The following is a 19232-nucleotide window of genomic DNA, read 5'->3' as shown; positions in this document are numbered from 1 at the left end:
GGCACCAGATTTTCTGGTACCAGCACCTCTCCTAGAGTCTCCTCTAGGTTCCTCCTTTCTTCCACAAATCTCGGACAGTGGAAAAATACATGCTCTGGGTCCTCTGGTACTCCATCGCAATTTGGACAGTCGGGTGAGGTCTCCAATTTAAACCTGTTAAGGTATTGAAGATATCCTCCATGTCCCGTGAGAAACTGGGTGAAATTATAATTAATCTCACCGTGTCGTCTCTCCAACCACTCCTTGATGGCAGGAATGAGCCTCTGAGTCCACTGACCCTTTCCCGAGCGTTCCCACCGCTCTTGCCATCTATTTATGGATCTCTCCCTCTCAGCCTTCTTCGTCTGCAATAAGGGAGAGATTGGCTTCGCATGGTATATATTCGCCATCTCATCTGCCAAGATGTCAATGGGCATCATTCCAGAGATGACGAATGCTGCATCATCTGAGACAGTCCTGAAGGCAGAGCATACCCTCAGAGCTGTCCTCCTGTAGACTGCATTCAGTTTGCTAGTGTTAACTGACATCCGCAACGCCTCGCTCCAAACTGGGGTCGCATAGAGCATGATTGAGGTCACCACCCTGGCTATAAGCAACCGAGAGGTATGCCGTGGCCCTCCCACGTTCGGCATCATCCTGGCCAGGGCCATACTGGCAGTGGATGATTTATCACAAACATACTGTACGTGTTGCTTATAGCTGAGCTTCCTGTCTATCACCACCCCCAAGTATTTGATGGCCGGCTTGGAAGTGATGATATGATTCCCGATTCTAACACAGGCGTAATTTCTCTTCCGGCGCTTCGTGATGAGGACCGCTTCCGTTTTTTCCTCGGCAAGCGTCAGACCAGAGCTCTCTAACCAGCATTTGACAGCACTGATTGCCTCGCTTGAGTATAACTCAGCATCTTCGAGATGCTTTGCGACAACAACCAGTGCAATGTCGTCAGCGTAACCCACCACTGTGGCTTCCTCCGGAAGGGGAAGATTAAGTACATCGTTGTACATGATGTTCCACAGTAGTGGGCCCAATACGGAGCCCTGCGGGACACCCTCGGAAACGACGTACTCCTGCGGTCTGTCATCAGTGTCGTACCAGAGCCTCCTTTCAGTTAAATAACTATCGACAATTGCGGCGAGGTAGGCGGGAATACCAACCTTCGCTAGGGATTTCCGGATTAGATTCCAATTGGCCGAATTGAATGCATTTTTCACGTCCAGGGTTACTACCACGCAATATTTGCTGGTACTACCCTTTCCGTGGATTGCATCTTCGGCCAAGCCAGTAACCAATTTGATGGCATCAATGGTTGATCTGGCTTTACGGAATCTATACTGCCGATCTGAAAGGCCGCCTTGGCTCTCAACTACTGGGAGTAATCTATTATAGATTACCCGCTCTAGCATTTTCCCCACCGTGTCCAAAAGACATATGGGTCGGTATGAGGATGGTTCACCTGGTGGTTTACCAGGCTTAGGCAGAAGTACCAACTTCTGCCGCTTCCATACCGCTGGAAATATTCCCTCGGACATGCACGCTTCGAACAACTCAGCAAACATGTCCGGCGTGGATTTCACGGCAAGCTTAAGGGCCTTATTCGGTACTCCGTCCAGACCCGGTGCTTCATTGTCTCCTATTCTGCCGCAGATCTCCAGGAGCTCGTCTCTGGAGACTGGCGGGATTGCCGTCATATTCAGAGGTGGTTGGAATGTGTCGGTGTTCTCATCTTGCTGGGGGAATAACCCCTGGATGATTTTCAACAAGAGGGCGGGGCACGTGATCTGCGGAGACGAACGGCCTCTAAATCGTCCCATCACGATTCCATAAGCTCTCCCCCACGGATTTACGTCCGCTTCTGAGCAGAGCTCCCTAAAGCATTTCCTCTTGCTTCGCTGGATCGCGAGCTTGAGGGTTTTGCGGGCTGCCTTGTAGGCGCACTCTTTCCGCCCTTGATCGACTTTACCTACCGCCCTCTGAGCCGCTCTTCTCGCTCGGTGGCAGGCTGATCGAAGGCCGGTCAGTTCATCATTCCACCAGTAGTTTGGTCTTCTACGGCGGAATGCGCACCTCCTAGGCATGGACGCGTCACATGCTTTGGCGATGCATTGAGCCAGATGGACAGCTCTTTCCGTAGAGGCGCCTGCTATATCAGGTTGATCCAACCACACCTCTAAGAAGCTCTGCTCATCCAAAGATTTTGCAGACCAGCCTGAAATCTTTTTCGGTTTCGGGCATGATAGCTCTTTGCCCTGAGGTTCGACACATGTCTCAAAGAAAACTGCCTGGTGATCGCTGTGGGTGTAGCGTTCGCTGACGCACCAGGACATACCACGCGCCAGCGAAGGGCTGACAAAGGTCAGGTCTACAACCGAGCCTGATCCCCCTTTCTGGAAGGTGTTTACAGCACCTTCGTTAGCCAAAACTATGTCCATCTGCGCAAAAGCTTCTAATAAACTGCGCCCCCTAGCATTTGATTCCCTACTACCCCACTCTAGGGCCCAAGCATTGAAATCACCAGCAATCACCTTTGGACTTTGCTCGAATTCAGACAGTGTCAAACTTGGTGGGGCGTAGCAGCTGTATACATATACACCACTTATTTTCGCCCACACGAAGCCACTGCCTGCCTGACTTGCAGTACATTGTATGGCCTGTCGACCGCAAGCCCATATCGCCGCTCCACCAGTCGAATCTTTGACCCATATGCCACCGTGACGGTGTCTATATGGTTCGCTTATGATGGCGATTTCCATCTCAGATTCGAACGTGGCCTGCTCAAGTAAATCCTGAGCGACCCTGCAATGATTCAGGTTTATTTGAAGAAACCTCATTTTCTCATTGCAGTGAGCGCCTTCCTAAATTCTGGACATTTACCACTCCCGGCGATATGCCGGTTATCCTGTCCCTCTTTTACTTCGCATAATAGGCACTTGGGGTCCCTATTGCACTCTCTGGCAATATGGCCTTTCTCCCCACACCTTCTGCATCGATCGGATCGATCAATGCTGCTGGTGCATGCCTTCGCGAAGTGTCTAAACATGAGGCATTTAAAGCAGTGAAATTCAGTGAAATTTGTTCCCTTAAACGGCAGACAACCCATCCAATCCGAACCCTTCCGGCAGCCAATAACATCTGTGCTGCCTCCGCTGGTACTCGTACTCCGTCTGTCTGTCTGTCTGTCTGTCCGTCACACGCATTTTTCTCGGAGACGGTTATAGCGATTGACACCAAATTTGTTAGAAAGGTGGGACCTGTGAACGCTCTCGCGCATACAGTTAATTACATCCTTTTACGTCGAATTTAAGGGGGGGGGGGGTCCCCATACATGCAAAAGGGGGGTGTAAAATTTTTTTTCAGCAAATATGTGGGGTATCAAATTAAAGATCTCGATTAGTACTTTTGAAAGCCGATCCTAGTTTTGACATTCGTTGGAAGGGTGGGGAGCGCGGGGGCTTGAAAGTGATCACTTCTTTAAGGGGGCCATTCTCAGAAACTACCAAACCGAAAAATCTGAAAAAAATCAGGAGGCTGCCACGATATGGTGCCTGGGCTCCGAAATACCTTCCATGCCGATGTCTGTTTAAATAAAGTGAATAATAGTATATTACTACAATTTTTTGTAATTGGTTAGAAACTCCCCTTAAGTTCATCGTAGAACAATGAAATTTTGCAATGATATAGGCTATAATCTTACCAAGTTTGGTGGAAATCGCACTATTACTAACAAAGTTATAATACCTCAAATTTGGTGCTTCTTTGAAAATTGAAGACTATGAATGTCAATATCACCCGAAAGTGGATACTCTCACATAATATATGGATATATTACGTGCTACGTACTAAGAAATACACAAAACCTTTCGTACCTGAAGCGTCCAGCTTCCGGTTTCCCGACTTGTTTTTTTATGGATGGAGGTGGAAATCTTACGAAGACACTGCCACCCCAGGTTGCAGCAGTGTGTGGGATTCTCACTCACTAAAACCACCTCCACTTTCTCCTTTTTCTTTTCCCGCGGGACCGCCGCAAAGCATTACTTCTCGGGGTGGACTGCGCTTTAAGCGACCAAGCCTTCCGTTCTTCACATCCTCCTTGCGCGCTCCGCTCTTCCAAGTTTCTCCTGTATTCTTTCGATTGCGGAGTTTACCGCACACCGGTTTCCCTCCGACTTCAACATTTCCCCGACGATGTTCTGCGGGCTTAGGTTGGTTTTCAGGTGGTCTTCCAGACTCCTCCTTTCTGAGAAAAATCGTGGACAGTGGAACATAACACGCTCCGGGTCCTCAGGTGTGCAGGACACAAGGGAGAATCATCCAGCCTGAATTGGTGCAGGTACTTCCTGTAACCACCATGTCCTGACAGGAATTACGTCAGATGGTAGTTAATCTCGCCGTGTCGTCGCTGGGTCCACTCCTTAATACGGGGAATCAAGGTGTGGGTCCAGCGACCCTTCTGCGAGTCGTCCCATCGTTTCTGCCACTTCTCCAGCGACTCTCGCCTTGCCACCTTTCGGTATTCCGCAATCTTTTTCAGGAGGACTGATTTTCCTTGCCTCGTACAGGAAGCGTGTTTCAATTCCCAGAATGTCTATCGGGATCATTCCTGTAATAACACACGCTGCCTCGCCTAATATTGTTCTGATGGCGCTGCACACCCTTAGCGCCACTAAGCGGTAAGTCATATTCACTTTCCTATGATTACTCTCACACGCTAGTGCTTCCTCCCAAACTAGTGCCGCGTATAATAGTGTGGAGCGAACCACTCCGGCCACAAGTAATCTGCGACTGTATCTTGGGCCACCAATATTGGGCATCATCCGTGCTAATGATACGCTGGTATTTGCCGCTTTCTCACAGGCATAGTCCAGATATCCCTTGAAATTGATTTTAGCGTCAATCATCACCCCTAGGTATTTGATAACCGGTTTCGAAGTGATGGCGTGACCATCAACACGAATATTAACCGTATTCCTCTTCCTACGATTGGTGATCAAGACCGCCTCCGACTTTTGTTCCGCAAGTTCAAGCTGAACCATCTCCAGCCACGCTTTTATGGCGCTAATGGTTTCGTTAGCGTACATTTCAACGCCTTCAGGTTGTTTCGCGACGACAACCACCGCTAGATCATCTGCGAAACCGATTATCGTGGCTTCCTTTCGCACGGGAAGAACAAGGATCCCATTGTACATGACGTTCCACAGGAGAGGACCCAACCCTGAGCCCTGTGGTACTCCTGCGGTGACGGTGTACTCCTTGGATCCCTCATCCGTGTCGTACCAAAGTGTCCTCTCCGAAAGGTAACTGTTGAGGAGCTTAGTCAAATAACTAGAGATACCCGTTTTAGCCGGTGAGCTTTTTATCCACTTTCAATTTGCGGAATTGAACGCATTTTTGGTGTCCAGCGTCACCATGGCACAGCATTTCTTAGACGACATCGCGTCTCGAGCCAGCTTCAAAACAACATCTACGGCCTCGATCGTTGAGTGGGCTTGACGAAATCCAAATTGTCGCTCCGATAGTCCATCGTTATATTCGATGATAGGGAGCAGTCTGTTGTAGATGACCCTTTCGAGTATTTTTCCTGCCGTGTCGATAAGGCAAATCGGTCGGTATGATGATGGGTACTTATTCGGCTTGGGGAGCAAAACTAGTTTTTGCCTCTTCCACCGGTCGGGGAAAACTCCTTCTACCATGCATGTTTCAAACACGCTGATAAACCAGTCGGGTCTGATCTTAACAGCGAGTTTAAGAGCTCTATTGGGAACAGCATCCAGACCGGGTGCTTTGTTATCACCAATTTGCCGACAAATTTGCGTAAGTTCCTCCTCAGTTACCGCATGTATGGTGTAGACGTCCAATGCTTGCTTGTGTTGTTTGCGCTCCCCTTTATCTGGGGGGAAGAGCGCAGTCACGATATCGAGCCAGAAGATCCGGGCAGGTCAGTTGTGGTGTTCGCCCTCTCATCTTCTTCATAACTATCCTGTACGCTGTTTCCCAGGGGCGTTGGTCTGCCTCTGTGTTCAAGCTCCTTGAAGCATTCTCGCTTACTGGTCCGTATAGCCTGCTTAAGCCTACTTCGAAGGTTCACATATACTAGCCGTTTCTAGTCGAAGTCTGGTCTTCCTCTAGATCGTTGACAGATCCTTCTAGCACGAAAACATGCATCCCATAGCACCGCGATCTCTTCATTCCACCAATAGTTTGAGCACCTTTTTGCGAGAACTCGTCGCCTCGGCATAACAGCGTCGCATACTCTCGTTATGCGTCCCATCATTTGCTCTACCTTTTCCGTAGCCGCACCACCGGGATTTTGGCCTCCCAATAGCATCTCTATGAATGCATTCTCCTCAAGGCCTTTCACGGACCAGCTCCGGTCTCCAGCCTCACGGGAACGCACATCGACGCATGGCCCATATTCGATCTGGAGGAAAATCGCCTGGTGGTCGCTGTGAGTATAATGCTCACTGACAAGCCATGTCATTCTCCTCGCCAATGTGGTACTCACATATGCCAGATCGACTATTGAGCCCGACCCTGTCCCACGAAAAGTGGAAACGTTTCCCGTATTGGCAAGCATCAAGTCTAGCCCCGCGAAAGCCTCGAGCAGGATACGGTCCCTGGTGTTCGTAGTGCGACTGCCCCAATCTATGGCCCACGCGTTGAAATCACCCGCTATGGTCTTGTGGTTTCGACTTCTTGCATCCGAGACTAGCATACATAGCATTTCTTCGAATTCTGTTATCATTGCGCTTGGTGGAGCATAGCAACTATATATATAGATACCACCTATTTTTGCCCTGACGAATCCAACTTCAACGCTTCTTGAATGGCTTGATTTCCACAGCTTCGATTCCCTTCTCATAGATGGTCTGCGAGAGAAGGTCTTGCGCTGCCTCGCAGTGGTTGAGGTTGATTTATATCAACTTCATTTCGTTACTGCATTCAAGGCTCTCCTAAACACTGGGCATCTGCTGCTGCCTGCAACGTGTCGACAGTCGACGCCCTTTTTTTCCTTGCAAAGCATACCTTTAGGCTCAGCCTTGCACTCCCTGAACATATGGCACACATTTTCTGCAACTTTTTGACCTGCCACAGTCACCGGTGCATTTCGCCGCTATGTGGCCAAATTCCAGGCATCTAAAGCAGCGCTTAAGGGATACCTGCTCCCTGAGTCGGCAACTTTTCCAGCCGCCAGCAGTCTGTCTGTCTGTCTGTCACAGGCCATTTTCTCAGAAACGGCTATACCGATTGACACGAAATTTGGTCAGAAGGTGTAACCTGTGGATCCCCAGACATGCAGTGAGTGATATCCTCCTAGGGGGGAGGGGGGGGCATTAATGTAAAAGGGGGGTGTAAAAATATAGTCATGTGGGGTATCAAATGAAAGGTCTTAATTAGTACTTTTCGAAGCCGGTCTTTGTTGTAGTAAAAAAATATAATATGAAGCATATTATCTCCAAGTTTGATCAAAATCATACTATTAGTAAGACGATATTCACATTACGAGAGGAATAAATCGAGATGTACAGTCTACCTTCATCCAGATCGAGCAGACGGTAATCGGCGCGAGATCTCGGGCTGCACATTAATAAAGGCAACGTCAGCGTCAAAAGCCAAAGAACGAACAACATCTACTTTGTGGACCTCGGCGCAAAACCGGGATGTCTGGAATACCACTATTACTAAGCCATGCCCAGATCGGATACCGGCTGTTACGCCGTTGATGATTGTGAATATGCGTCCTCTTGCATTTGTTTCGCGATTAATCCAATCTTTAGCCCAAGCATTCAAATTACCAGCTATTATTATTGGGTTGTGGTGGCTTGCCTCAGAAGCTAATCTTTGCACCATCCGTACGAATTCGTCTAGCGTGAGGCTTTGCGCAGTGTAGCAACTGAATATGTGAGTGCCGCTCACCTTAGCTCGTGTGAATTCGTCTTCTGGGCTATTGCTCGTGATATCGATTGCTCTGCAGGCCCAGATTGCCACTACTGTGTGATACAAAAACCCTACTATGGATATCTTTGTAACGTTGACATATGATGGCAACGACAATTTTATTTTCAAGCACGCTTTGGGGCACCAGGTCCTGAGCTGCCTAGCAATAGTCTAAATTCAGCTGTAGGAACTTCAGTTACGAAAAGCTGAAATCAGACGCCGGACATCTACAACTGTCTATGATATGGCCGATGTTACTTTTGTGCAGTTCTCTGGCATCATAACAACTTAGGACTATCGTACGTGCTTGTACAGTTTCTCGAAATGTGTCCGAATTGCAAGCGTTTGGCGACATCTGTTCTCGCAGTCGACAGGTGACCCCGCCGAGGTGAATTTTGCCAGCAGCTATAGCTTTTTTTGCTGCAAGGCTATTGTGGAAATCTAAGTACCACCATATGCATTACGTAACCTGATCACATTGGACTCAAGGATTGAATCTCGCCCAAGTTGAATCTTTAAGACCTGGCAGATTTCTGCTTTTGTCTTAATTTCATCTAACTCCTTGCACTCAATCTTCTTATGGAGATTGTGAGACTTATTCTCCTCAGGCCTAAGTTCAAGGAGTAAATCGCCATGTATCTTATTCAGTCCACGTCTTCACCCAAGTTCAGGAGGGAAGTGTGTGTCTTAACCTTCCGCAAGATTTTCGCATATATCAACTCGCTTGTTGTTTAACCCATCTGGCCGCGATCTCTTTTGCAGTCCTCTTTTTCTCTCCACTTTGGCCCAAGTAGGCTTATTGATACCTTTCTCCAGACGATTCAATACACTTTCACTATTTAAGTTTGCTGATTGCGACGGTTGTGTTTTCCCGTTCTTGCACTTTGGAGTTCGCTCTGGGGATCCTCTATAAGTGGTCCTATGCCGTTTGTGGGGCTCTGGTATTTCTTTCTCGTCTTGAAGGCGATCCATTGCTGAGTAACCACCTCTAGTCCGAGTTCCTACCAGGGGTATCGATTTTAAGGATGTTTGTGTTGGTACTTCTATTGTTGCTTTCATTTTCTTTATTGTGTCGGAAACCTACAAACTTCATTGGGTTCGAGATCATCACTCCTAGCTTTGAAAACGTGTCTTTCTCCTAGTCGATTGCAGCAATAACGCTGAGTTGTTTGTCATGCTTACAATAAGCGTATGCTCCGATCATCACTCTTGCTGTCGACGATCACAACATTCTAGCGATGCGCCTAAACGGATCGTTTACGTTTCTAAACGACTTCTCTTTAACAAATTTGTTCGTGGATTGCCCGTCTACTGTCGCAAACCTTTCGACAACGAGCAGTAATTTCTCCTTTGTTGTCTGTCTGCCACACGCACTTTTATAAGTAGCGGCTATACGATTGAAATAAAATTTGGTGGGAAGGTGGAAAATCCCCACACATTTCGTGAGTTTCATACTTCTGTGTTGAATTCAAGTTGGGGGTGGGAGGCGCTCATATACGCGAAAGGAGAGTATAGCATTTTTTTTACCAAATATAGTCATGTAGAGAGGTCTCGATCAGTACTTTCTGTAAGCATTGGCATTTACTAGAAAGGCAGGGAGTGCGAGGCTATAAAGTGATAAATTATTTAACGGACCGATTCTGAGAAACTACCTAACCGAAAAATCTGAAAAAAAATCCAACATTCCAGTCCCAGGTCAATTAGATTGAATACTACGCGTCGTCCTAAAACTTATCAATTTCCATTCGCTGCGACTGCGTAATGAAAAGTGTAGCGGGAAAAACCAAATTTTCCTTTTCTTTTATAATTGTCCCGCCGGCTCGGACGACAGACGATAGATGATAGTCGTGGCGGCGGCAGTACAGTGCGTCAGCGGAGGCAAATTCACCAGCGGCAATACGGTCTGGTTCATGCCTCTGATGTGTCACGACACTGTCTGCCATACCGATATCTACTCAAATTAAGTTAATAATAGTATATTAGTATGTTCGTCGAAATTCCAGTTTTCGACTTGTTTCCATTCTTTATTCTTACGAATATGTAAAATGAAAAGATCGCCTTGTCATAGCCCCCAGTGGAAGGATAAGATCAAGTGTTCTCATTGAGATTGATAGGTACCAGTTAGGTACCGTATGGATACAGTCAATTATTCCGGGCTGGAAACTATCCAATAGAGAAGACTCGCATAACACTCTGGATTAGGCGGGGTGTTTTTCGATTAGCCAGTCTAGCCCCGTGGCGGTTTGCTAGAGAAGCGTCACCTCGTACATAATGTGGTCCTAGAAAACGATATGCGATGTCTCTCTGGAAGCTACATTCACTTTATTCACCGTATTCACTTCGAATCAAATATCACCGCGTGAATTAATTAGAAGGTAGAATTAATGAAAAAAATAAAATTCAAGAAAAAATCGACCAGTAAATCTTCGAAAAGAATTAAGTTCAAAATAGTTAAAAAGGATTCCAAATTTCTGACATAGGAAAGGACCAGACAGGACAACGATGGTACACCTCAGTGTTAGCCATATAAGTAGCACTTTGCTAAAGTTAAATTGGGAGCTATTGCTAATTAAATTTGTGGTACTATTGCACCGAATAATGTCCCCATTGAGTATCACATACACAATTTTCGAACTATGATTGTCAATGATAATCGAACCTATCATTTCAATTCAATCTGCAAACATCAAAGAACCAATAAATTTCAACTTATGTAATCAAATTCCGATAAATCCACTTCAATCAAACGCTCATCATTTAACAAAACATCCATAAAACAATTGATTCCATCTCAGATGTACAACAATGATCGATGTAGCTCAGAGTTGTCTTTACGGTGTAAATTTACAACCCAAATTACTAAATCTAACATGCTAAATGCATATATCATACATAACGAGCTACCCACAAATGGGATAGTTCAACACTCGAATACACTCACAGAAGAAACAAACAAAAGCTTTCATACCTGAAGCGCCCAGCTTCTGCGGTTTCCCGACTTGTTTTAAGTTTCTTATTTTCCGATTTTCCTATATATTACAGGAAACCATTAGAGCACTTGGTATTAGGAAATGTTTTATTCAAATTTGCAAACTATTTCGTGTTTCTGGGAAATAAATCAAAGCTTGGTGGAAGCAACAATGAACTCGTGCTAATTATTAAAGTGCGGAAACTCAATTTCGATGACATCACTTCTCTTCTCTGAGATTTTTTTCAAGGTGAATGCCAAATATGTACAGCGAAGTAGCTTACAGTTTTTCACGCACTAATAAATCAACCTCCATACCTGATTTTAGGTCACACGTCGACATCGGTAGCCATTTCCAATTCGAATGATTAATCATGGCCAGGAGGCTACGACCAAAATATAGGTGCTTATGGATGTGTGTCAACCACCTGAAATTCGCTTCTAAATCACCTGTGAACAGAAGAGGCTCCTGAGTCATTCAACACACCCTAGCTGACACACCGGCAGCAACAAAAACTACAACAAGGGTGAACTGAACGAAGTATATATATCATAGTTAGGATATTTTACTAATGGGTTTCGTTTATTGTTGACTCATTGGGCTTGAAATCGTAGTAGCTGAAACATGGAGGAGTGACTAATACTTGATGGCATGCCTGGTCTTTATTTGAGGTTGTAAACCATTGTTATTACTGCACATAGCTGAACTAAAAATAAACTACATTGTATTAAATCTGTAGGCAAAATAGGCGAGATGCAGTCAGGCTGCGAAGTTGATTGAAAGGTATTCCTGCTGGATGAAGTTGAGGATTGCACACGAACTAGGTACCTAAAATTGCGGGAAATGGGTGGCTATGTTAGTAGAAGGTATTGAGACTTCCATAGATTACTTGAAATATGAAAAATCGTCATTTTGTTGTTTGGTTGAATAGCTCTTCTCTTAGGTGGGCAAGTTGAACATCCCCAATCTTTGTGGGGCTTTTTAAGGCGAATGCCTTCAGGACCAAGGTTCATTTTTTCGTATCTAAGCTGATAAATGGCGGGAGTTAAACAGTGAGCAAATTGTCCTTGATGGCTGGATGAACAGCTTTTTGAGGGTCAACCTCGCTTCCCGAGTTTGTATACCGATCCAATACGTATGTCTGTGTTTTTTTTTAAAGTTATGTGTAAAACTGCTATATCATCGGCATAACCCATCACCCTGGCCTCTTTCGGAACCGGAAGGTTAAATACCTACATCATTGTACATGGTGTTCCACAGTAGTGGACCAACTAGGGAGCTCTGTGGGATATCCACGGAGACAACGTATTCATGGGGTCCATCATCGGTGCGATATCAGGTAACTATCGGCAATAGCAGCGAGATAGGTGGGAACACCAACCGCGGCCAGACACTTTCGTATAAAGTTCCAGTTGGTCGAATTAAATGCATTCTTCACGTCCAGGATCACCACCACGTAAAAATTTCTGGCACTGCCTCTTTCTTAAATTGCATTTTCGGCCAAGCCAGTAACTATTTTGATGGCATCAATGGTTGATTTGGCTTTACGGAACCCATACACCGATTGGGAATAACATATTGTAAATTACCCGCTCCAACATTTTCTCCATGGTGTCCAGAAGACAGAGGATGGTGGATAAGAGGATGGTTTACCTGGAGGCTTACCAGCCTTAGGTAGCAGTACCAGCTTCTGCCGCTTCCATGCTGCAGGGAATACCCCCTAGGACATGCATGCTTCGAACTATTCAGCGGATATGTCCGGTCTGGATTTTACGGGGGGCTTAAGGACTCTATTCGGTATGCCGTCCAGGCCCGGAGCCTCACCTATTCTGCTGCAGATCTCCAACAGTTCGTTCGGGATCACCGCAGGAATTTTACGTCACATTTAGGGATCTCAGTGAACCTCTGATGATTTTCAACAAGAGAATAGGGCACGTGATCTATGGGGATAACCATCCTCTCAACCCACGGTTTCACATCTGCTCCCGAGCAGAGCTCCTTAAAACATTCCCTTTTACTCCGCTGAATGGCAAGCTTGAGGTTCTTCCGGGCTACCTTGTACGCAAACTCCTTTCTCCCTGATTATTCATTCCTACTGACCTGCTCGTCTGGCTCGGTGGTAGGCTGATCGAAGGCTGGCCAATTCACTATTCTACCAGTAGTTGAGTTTTCTACTGGTGAGTGAGCACCTCCTAGGCATGGATGCGTCACATGTCTTCATGATGCATTGTGTGACATACAGATTTCCCTCTGTGGGACTGCCTGGTTTAGTAGGTTGGCTTAACTACACTCCCACGAAGCTTTCCTCGTACAATGCTTTTGCAGACCAGCTTGGTTCCCCTCTCGGCTTTAGGTATCCTGTCTCCCTGGCGTGTCGCTCCCTCATCAGTTCAAAGATGATTGCCTGGTGATCGCTGCTTGGGTAGTTCCCGCTAATGTGTCAGGGCATACCTCGTACCAGTGCAGGACTGACATAGGCCAGGTCTACGATTGAGGTTCTTACATCAGATTCATTGGTCAAAACTAAATTTAGCTAGGCAAAAGTCTCTAATAGACTTTGGCCCCTTGCGCTACTCTCCCTGCTTCCTCACTCGGGGGCCAAGCGTTAAAGTCACCGGAAATCACCTTTGGATTTCGTCCCCCTGCATCGAGAACAAGGTTGTCTAACATGTCTTCAAATTCAACCAATATGAGACTGGGTGGGGCGCAGCAGCCGTACACGTACACACCGCCTATTTTCGCCCACACGAAACCATTAGTCGACTGACTCATGGAGCATTGTATAGCTTGGCGATCGCACGCCCATATCGCCATTCCACCAGTCGAATCTGTGACTCATACACCACCGTCATGGTTTCTGTAGGGTTTACTTATGATGATAATTTTCATTTGAGATTCATAGGTGATCTGCTCAAGGAAGTCCTGAGCGACCCTGGAATGATTGAGGTTTATTTGAATAAACCTCATTTTTTCAATTATTTGAATAAGCCTCATTTCGCCTTCCCGAATTCCGGGTATTCCGCGTTATCCCTACCTTCCTTTCCTTCGCACAATAAACACTCCTTGGCAATATGTCCTTTTTCCTCACACCTTCAGCATCGATCGGATCGATCAAGGGCGTTGATGCATACCTTCGCAAAGTGTCCAAACATGAGGCATATGAAGCATCTCTTTAATGAAACCCGCAGGCGGCAGACAACCCATCCAATTCGAACTTTTCCGGCCGACAATAATTTCTGCGCTGCCTCTACTGGTCGCATTGTGGTCGTTTAAGTATTACCATAGGCTTTTCTCAATCTCACTATGGATTTTTCTTCCAGTTCCTTCAATTTAAACTGTGCTTTCAACACTGTATATTTCTTCTCTGGATGTCACTTCGTCGTGATCCTTGCACTGTATGTTAATCACATGATTGTGGGTCCGAACTGTGACATTTTCCCCAAGTGAGTTCTTCACTTGGGTATGAAAGCCGTCGGTTTTGCCCAAGCTGGATTTTTTTAGCTTAAACATGAGATCTCCTTTCTGGGTCCTTCAGATCTTGCTGACATTTTAGGTCGGGTTCAGATTTCACCTTTTTTAGAATCTCTACGTAAGACGAATTGCCCTTACTGGAGATAAGGATTGCCTTTCCTTTTCCTTGAGACCTCTTTCCTGATGCTGTGATCTATTATAGAGTGCCCTAATGGCTCTCACCATGTTTTCAATAGCTTGGTGCACGTTGTGCTTGGCTTTGATGAACTGGGACATTATTTTTGCTCCGAGCTGCTTAAAAGGTAGTTCCTCCTGGTCGGGGTTTGTTCTCTATGAGTTTTGGCCGGATTACTCCTCCTTAACGTACCTTCCCCCGTAGAATTTAACGTGCTTTCCTGCGTTTTATATGTTCGTGTCTATGGCATGAATGAAGAGCAACGGCTGAGGGATTTATCCTGGATGTATTTACCGGAAATGGAAAAGTCCAGGGTGCTCACGGGGGGTGCAAACCCAAGGGCTTATAGGATTTTTTAAACCTCACCAAAAAGAGCTTTAGGATTAGTGTAAGAATACTCAAAAGTCAATGCAGGGCAAATTATCACCTGGGGATGTTAGAAGTATTTAGTCATATCCGCAAAAATTAGACAGAGACTATTGGCAAAATGGCGTATATAAATAGTTTGTTCGGTAGAACTCCAATTACTTTTCTAGAAAACGTTTTCTTTTTTACATTAGTTTCGTTATCATACGTCTAATCTTTTGTTTCAGATTCGGGATGACACTTTTCAGTAGATTTTCCACTACAGACATTCCAAATTTCAGATATGTCGTCAAAACTTCTGAAGGAATGCTAGATTTATTGATAACATAGGTAGATAGTTCGTGGTGTTAGGTCCCGTGTGACGGACGGGCGCGTTTCTGTGTTCCGAGAACACTCAGCAATTGATAGTGGGATGAGAAGATAATACTATTAGGCACTTTTGATCTGCAGTGCACAAAGTTACTTTTGGCCCATTGATGATGAAACGTCGACTGAACTTAGATAAGATAATCATATATTCAATAAAACAAACGCCAGAGTTGAGGGATTTGAACAGCTTCGAAAAAATGTCTATTTTTCATTGGAACTGAAAAAGCAATATTAAAAATACAGATTGTGTCGCTATGAAGATGCTTAAAATAATTAATATAAGATTCATTCATTGATTTATAAAACTTTGAAAAAAAAAATGCCTCCCCGGCGGGGAATCGAACCCCGGTCTCCCGCGTGACAGGCGGGGATACTGACCACTATACTACCGAGGACCATGAGAGTTATGTACTACTGTACATTTATTACTTACACTCCATCATCTTTTTCTTTTTCTTCAGCCTTTGTCCCGTTCACAAGCGGGGTCGGCTCGAGAAGAAGAAGAAGAACCCTTGCCCATTTCTCGACAGGACCGGGGCCCGTTCTGCCGCGTCGACTGTGGTGGACGCCCTAGCATTTCTCCGGGGCCTGTGACTCAATCCGATCATCATGTTTGTAACGACATTCTATGCATTTTCTTGGTCCACCTGTCGCGGGGCCTGTCACCAAGAGAGATCAGGTAGGATTTAGCATAGTAGAATAACCCCAACTATACTCTATTTATCTCTTTCCCTGATCTCCGCATTTTATTTTTGTTTTACTGAGGATAGTACAGAGTACGTTGTCTCAAACCCTCCAGCTTTACCTGGGCATAATAATTATCTTTCGCGACATGTGGCAAATCAAACTTCAAAACAATACAATTACATAAACCGTGACTTACAGATCGTGCCAAATTATTAGAGCCACTCGTATTTTTCATCTAATCAAACGTTTCGGGGCCACGGTATAGACAGAATCAAACAAAAAGTTGGTGCAAAATTGCAATTAACATCGAATGGGATGGCAAGTGTGGTCATAAAGGGTTAACCTCGGCCAGAGGTGAACGAAAAATAAGGGATATTTTCGTTCAAAATAGAAAGTTTTCTTCAGTGCCCCTAATGGGATAGATCCAGGATGGCAGCAAATCAATATCAGTATCCATCGAAGAAACTACTTCTTACCCCTGCAATGATGATGGCTTAATAAATGCAAACAGCATTTGAATTTGATTTTTGATGATGGAAAAAGGTGGCTAGACTTGTTTTCAATAAAAATAATCAGTTGGGTGCAAGCCCTAAGCGAGGGGTCCGTGGACCAGGAAAGAGGGAGTAAGTTGCTTCCCATTTGGTCCGGTCCAGCATTAAGTTGATGCGGACTTAGGACCCCATCATTCCTAAAACGAATAATCAGTCGTTTAGCTTCCATGTGGTCTCTGTTTTGAAAAATCCAAACTCAAAAATCTTTTTCGAGTTTGCTCTTCTGATGAAATATCGGTCAGGTTATCAGGTGCTGCTGAAAAACTTAAAAAAGATTGCATTGTAAAAAGGATCAAGTATCCATTCACTATTGTAGCCTGGTCAATGATTGGCAATAAAAGTACTGGACGCCTATAAATTGTGGAAAAGACAATGAGGCAGCACCAATATATAAGGGTCTTGGAAACCAAAATGATAATCAAAGTACCCGAATGTTTATCAAATGGCGACTTTATATTTGTGTATGACTCTGCTCCATACCAAAAAGCCAAAAAAGAACAGAACTTTTTAGGAAAAATCAAAATGCTTTTGATCGGCCTGGTAATTCACCGGAACTTAACTCCACTGAAAGCCTTTGGGGATCAATGAAAAACACAAAATTTTCAAGAAAAATATAATGAATAAGATACAGTTGAAAGAAGCCCTTATGGTGATTAAACAAGGAAGCGATGAAATCAAAATAAATTGCATAAATGTATCGTAAGTATGCCATGAAAAGTAATAGTTATGATAAGACGGCTTGACTAAATATTAAATTTTTATTTTATTTTTAACGTTATGAGATTATTTTTTATGAGAAGAAACGGCAAAGCCGTCATCGCTTAATATTTTTAACGTTATGAGATTATTTTAAGATTATTTCAAATGTCTACTCAATACTGTTTGACAACATAAATAATTTGTAAAAATTGGTAACATGTTTGTTAGCCTTCCTTGCATATAGTATCTGGTTTATGGAAAAATTATAATTGAAGTTACTTTGCTATGGACAAAAGTGTTCGTACACTACACACTTAATGTGTAAGGTTGAAAATAAATGCCGGAAAAGAAATGAATATGGAAATGAAAAATTTTATTCATCAACAATATAAAATAGGGAAATACTATAGTGAAATTGGTAGTTTAGTTGATTTACCACATTCAATATCTAACGTGTCGTTATGAAATACAACAACAAATGGCGCCAAGAGTCCTCCTTATTCATTAAGAAAATGCTCTCAATTGGCCGCATTTTCCTCTCACTGTTAATTCAGGGCCCTTTTGGCAGCGTCACTGACCCTCTGACCCTACGTTGGGAGCGGTCGATATGAAAGTAATCACCAACATGTCTATGACTTGCAAAATGGACAAAAATTCTTCGTTGAATATCATTACTGCTAATTGGGTGGCAATTTCAACCAACCAAGTGAAAATGTTTTGGAGCCAAAGTCTTCGTGGCTGTTTTGAGTGTATGCACCCAAGCATCTTTCTAATAAATTATCAGAAGAGGACCTTCCTCGTATGTCGATTTCGTCAACTATACAATCTGGGATCGAATTCGGCCTGCGCTTGATGAGTGGAGCGGACGCATGCGCTCGAAAAAATCGCAGATGTTCATATTCACCTTTCGAAATTCCCATGAAGGAACGTGCTTTTCATGAATTCCTTTTTCTGGCGTGGGGCTTGGACTTTAAAAATATGCGAAAAAAAATATCCGATTTGTTAAAACCAGGATGATAGAAAACCCCCTTAATGATGATTTAATTGTTAGAAATTCCACAAGATTACACTTGGATCTAGTACTTGTCATAGTCGATTTTGAAAATATGGGTTTATGAAAAAATGGCCCACGTTTAAACATAAATAGTAATTTTTGGGCCAAACATTATAACTTTGCTCGTAAAACAAGGACTAACTAAACCTAGAATGCCCCAAAGTAATCGGTTTATCTATTTTCGAAAAATGTTGGTAACGATTAGAAAAACGCATTTGAAAAGATAGACTTCGATCGGTCATCTAGGTATATCTCCCTTTAGAAAATATCCAATTAACAGGGTGAAGGTGTACTTTTATAATGAAAATTTTAGTGGAAAACTTCAATCACAACTTGAACAAATTTATGTTCACACCAAAAATTAAGTATTCTTTTTTAAGGTTTTGTTTGCAAATATCGCAAACAAGATGAAACTGTTAGTCTCTTTTTTGAATTTTTGAGCCATTGACCACCGAAATTACATTCCCCCTATCTGAACACCTCAACACAGTTTCCGAAAAGTAACTGATAATGGTATAGTTTGCTGTTCGTTTGTGTAATCATAGTATAAGATTCTTCCCACCTTCTTCTTCTTAATACCAAGGGTTAGGGGATATGTGGGGCTAAATTTCAATTCTTTATGAGCTGATTGTAAGCAAACCAAATTATCCTTCTTATCTCAATATTGCATTGTTTCGCTCTAAATGATTTTTAAGGTTTTGTGTAAAACAAAACCTTATTAAAATCGGTTCAATGTCTGTCTGTCTGTCCGTCTGTCTTTTTTTTTTCCCCCGATGGAAGGTGGAAAGCTTCAAAAGCTACCGCAGGCTCCAGCCATACGGTTATGTGGGACTCTTACCCACTAAAACCACCTCCTTCTCCTTCCACTCTCCCCGCGGGACTCCCATTTGGTATTACGTCGCGGGGCTGGATCAGAATTTATTCTGCGCTCATGTCAACATTCGTGTTCCTCTCGC

General features: G+C 44.2%; 1 protein-coding gene and 1 non-coding gene across 9 annotated transcripts in view; one reads left to right on the top strand and one right to left on the bottom strand.

The window, feature by feature from the left end:
* Nucleotides 1-19232, top strand: part of LOC119654498 (myotubularin-related protein DDB_G0290005) — a 213727-nt gene that overhangs the window by 75565 nt on the left and 118930 nt on the right. The gene's annotated exons all lie outside the window — the stretch shown is intronic.
* Nucleotides 15609-15680, bottom strand: Trnad-guc. Its single transcript has one exon. It is a non-coding gene; the product is annotated as a tRNA-Asp (tRNA).

This window comes from Hermetia illucens, chromosome 4 (assembly GCF_905115235.1).
Source record: "Hermetia illucens chromosome 4, iHerIll2.2.curated.20191125, whole genome shotgun sequence".
Lineage (NCBI taxonomy): Eukaryota > Metazoa > Arthropoda > Insecta > Diptera > Stratiomyidae > Hermetia > Hermetia illucens.
This window is presented reverse-complemented; position numbering and strand designations above follow the sequence as displayed.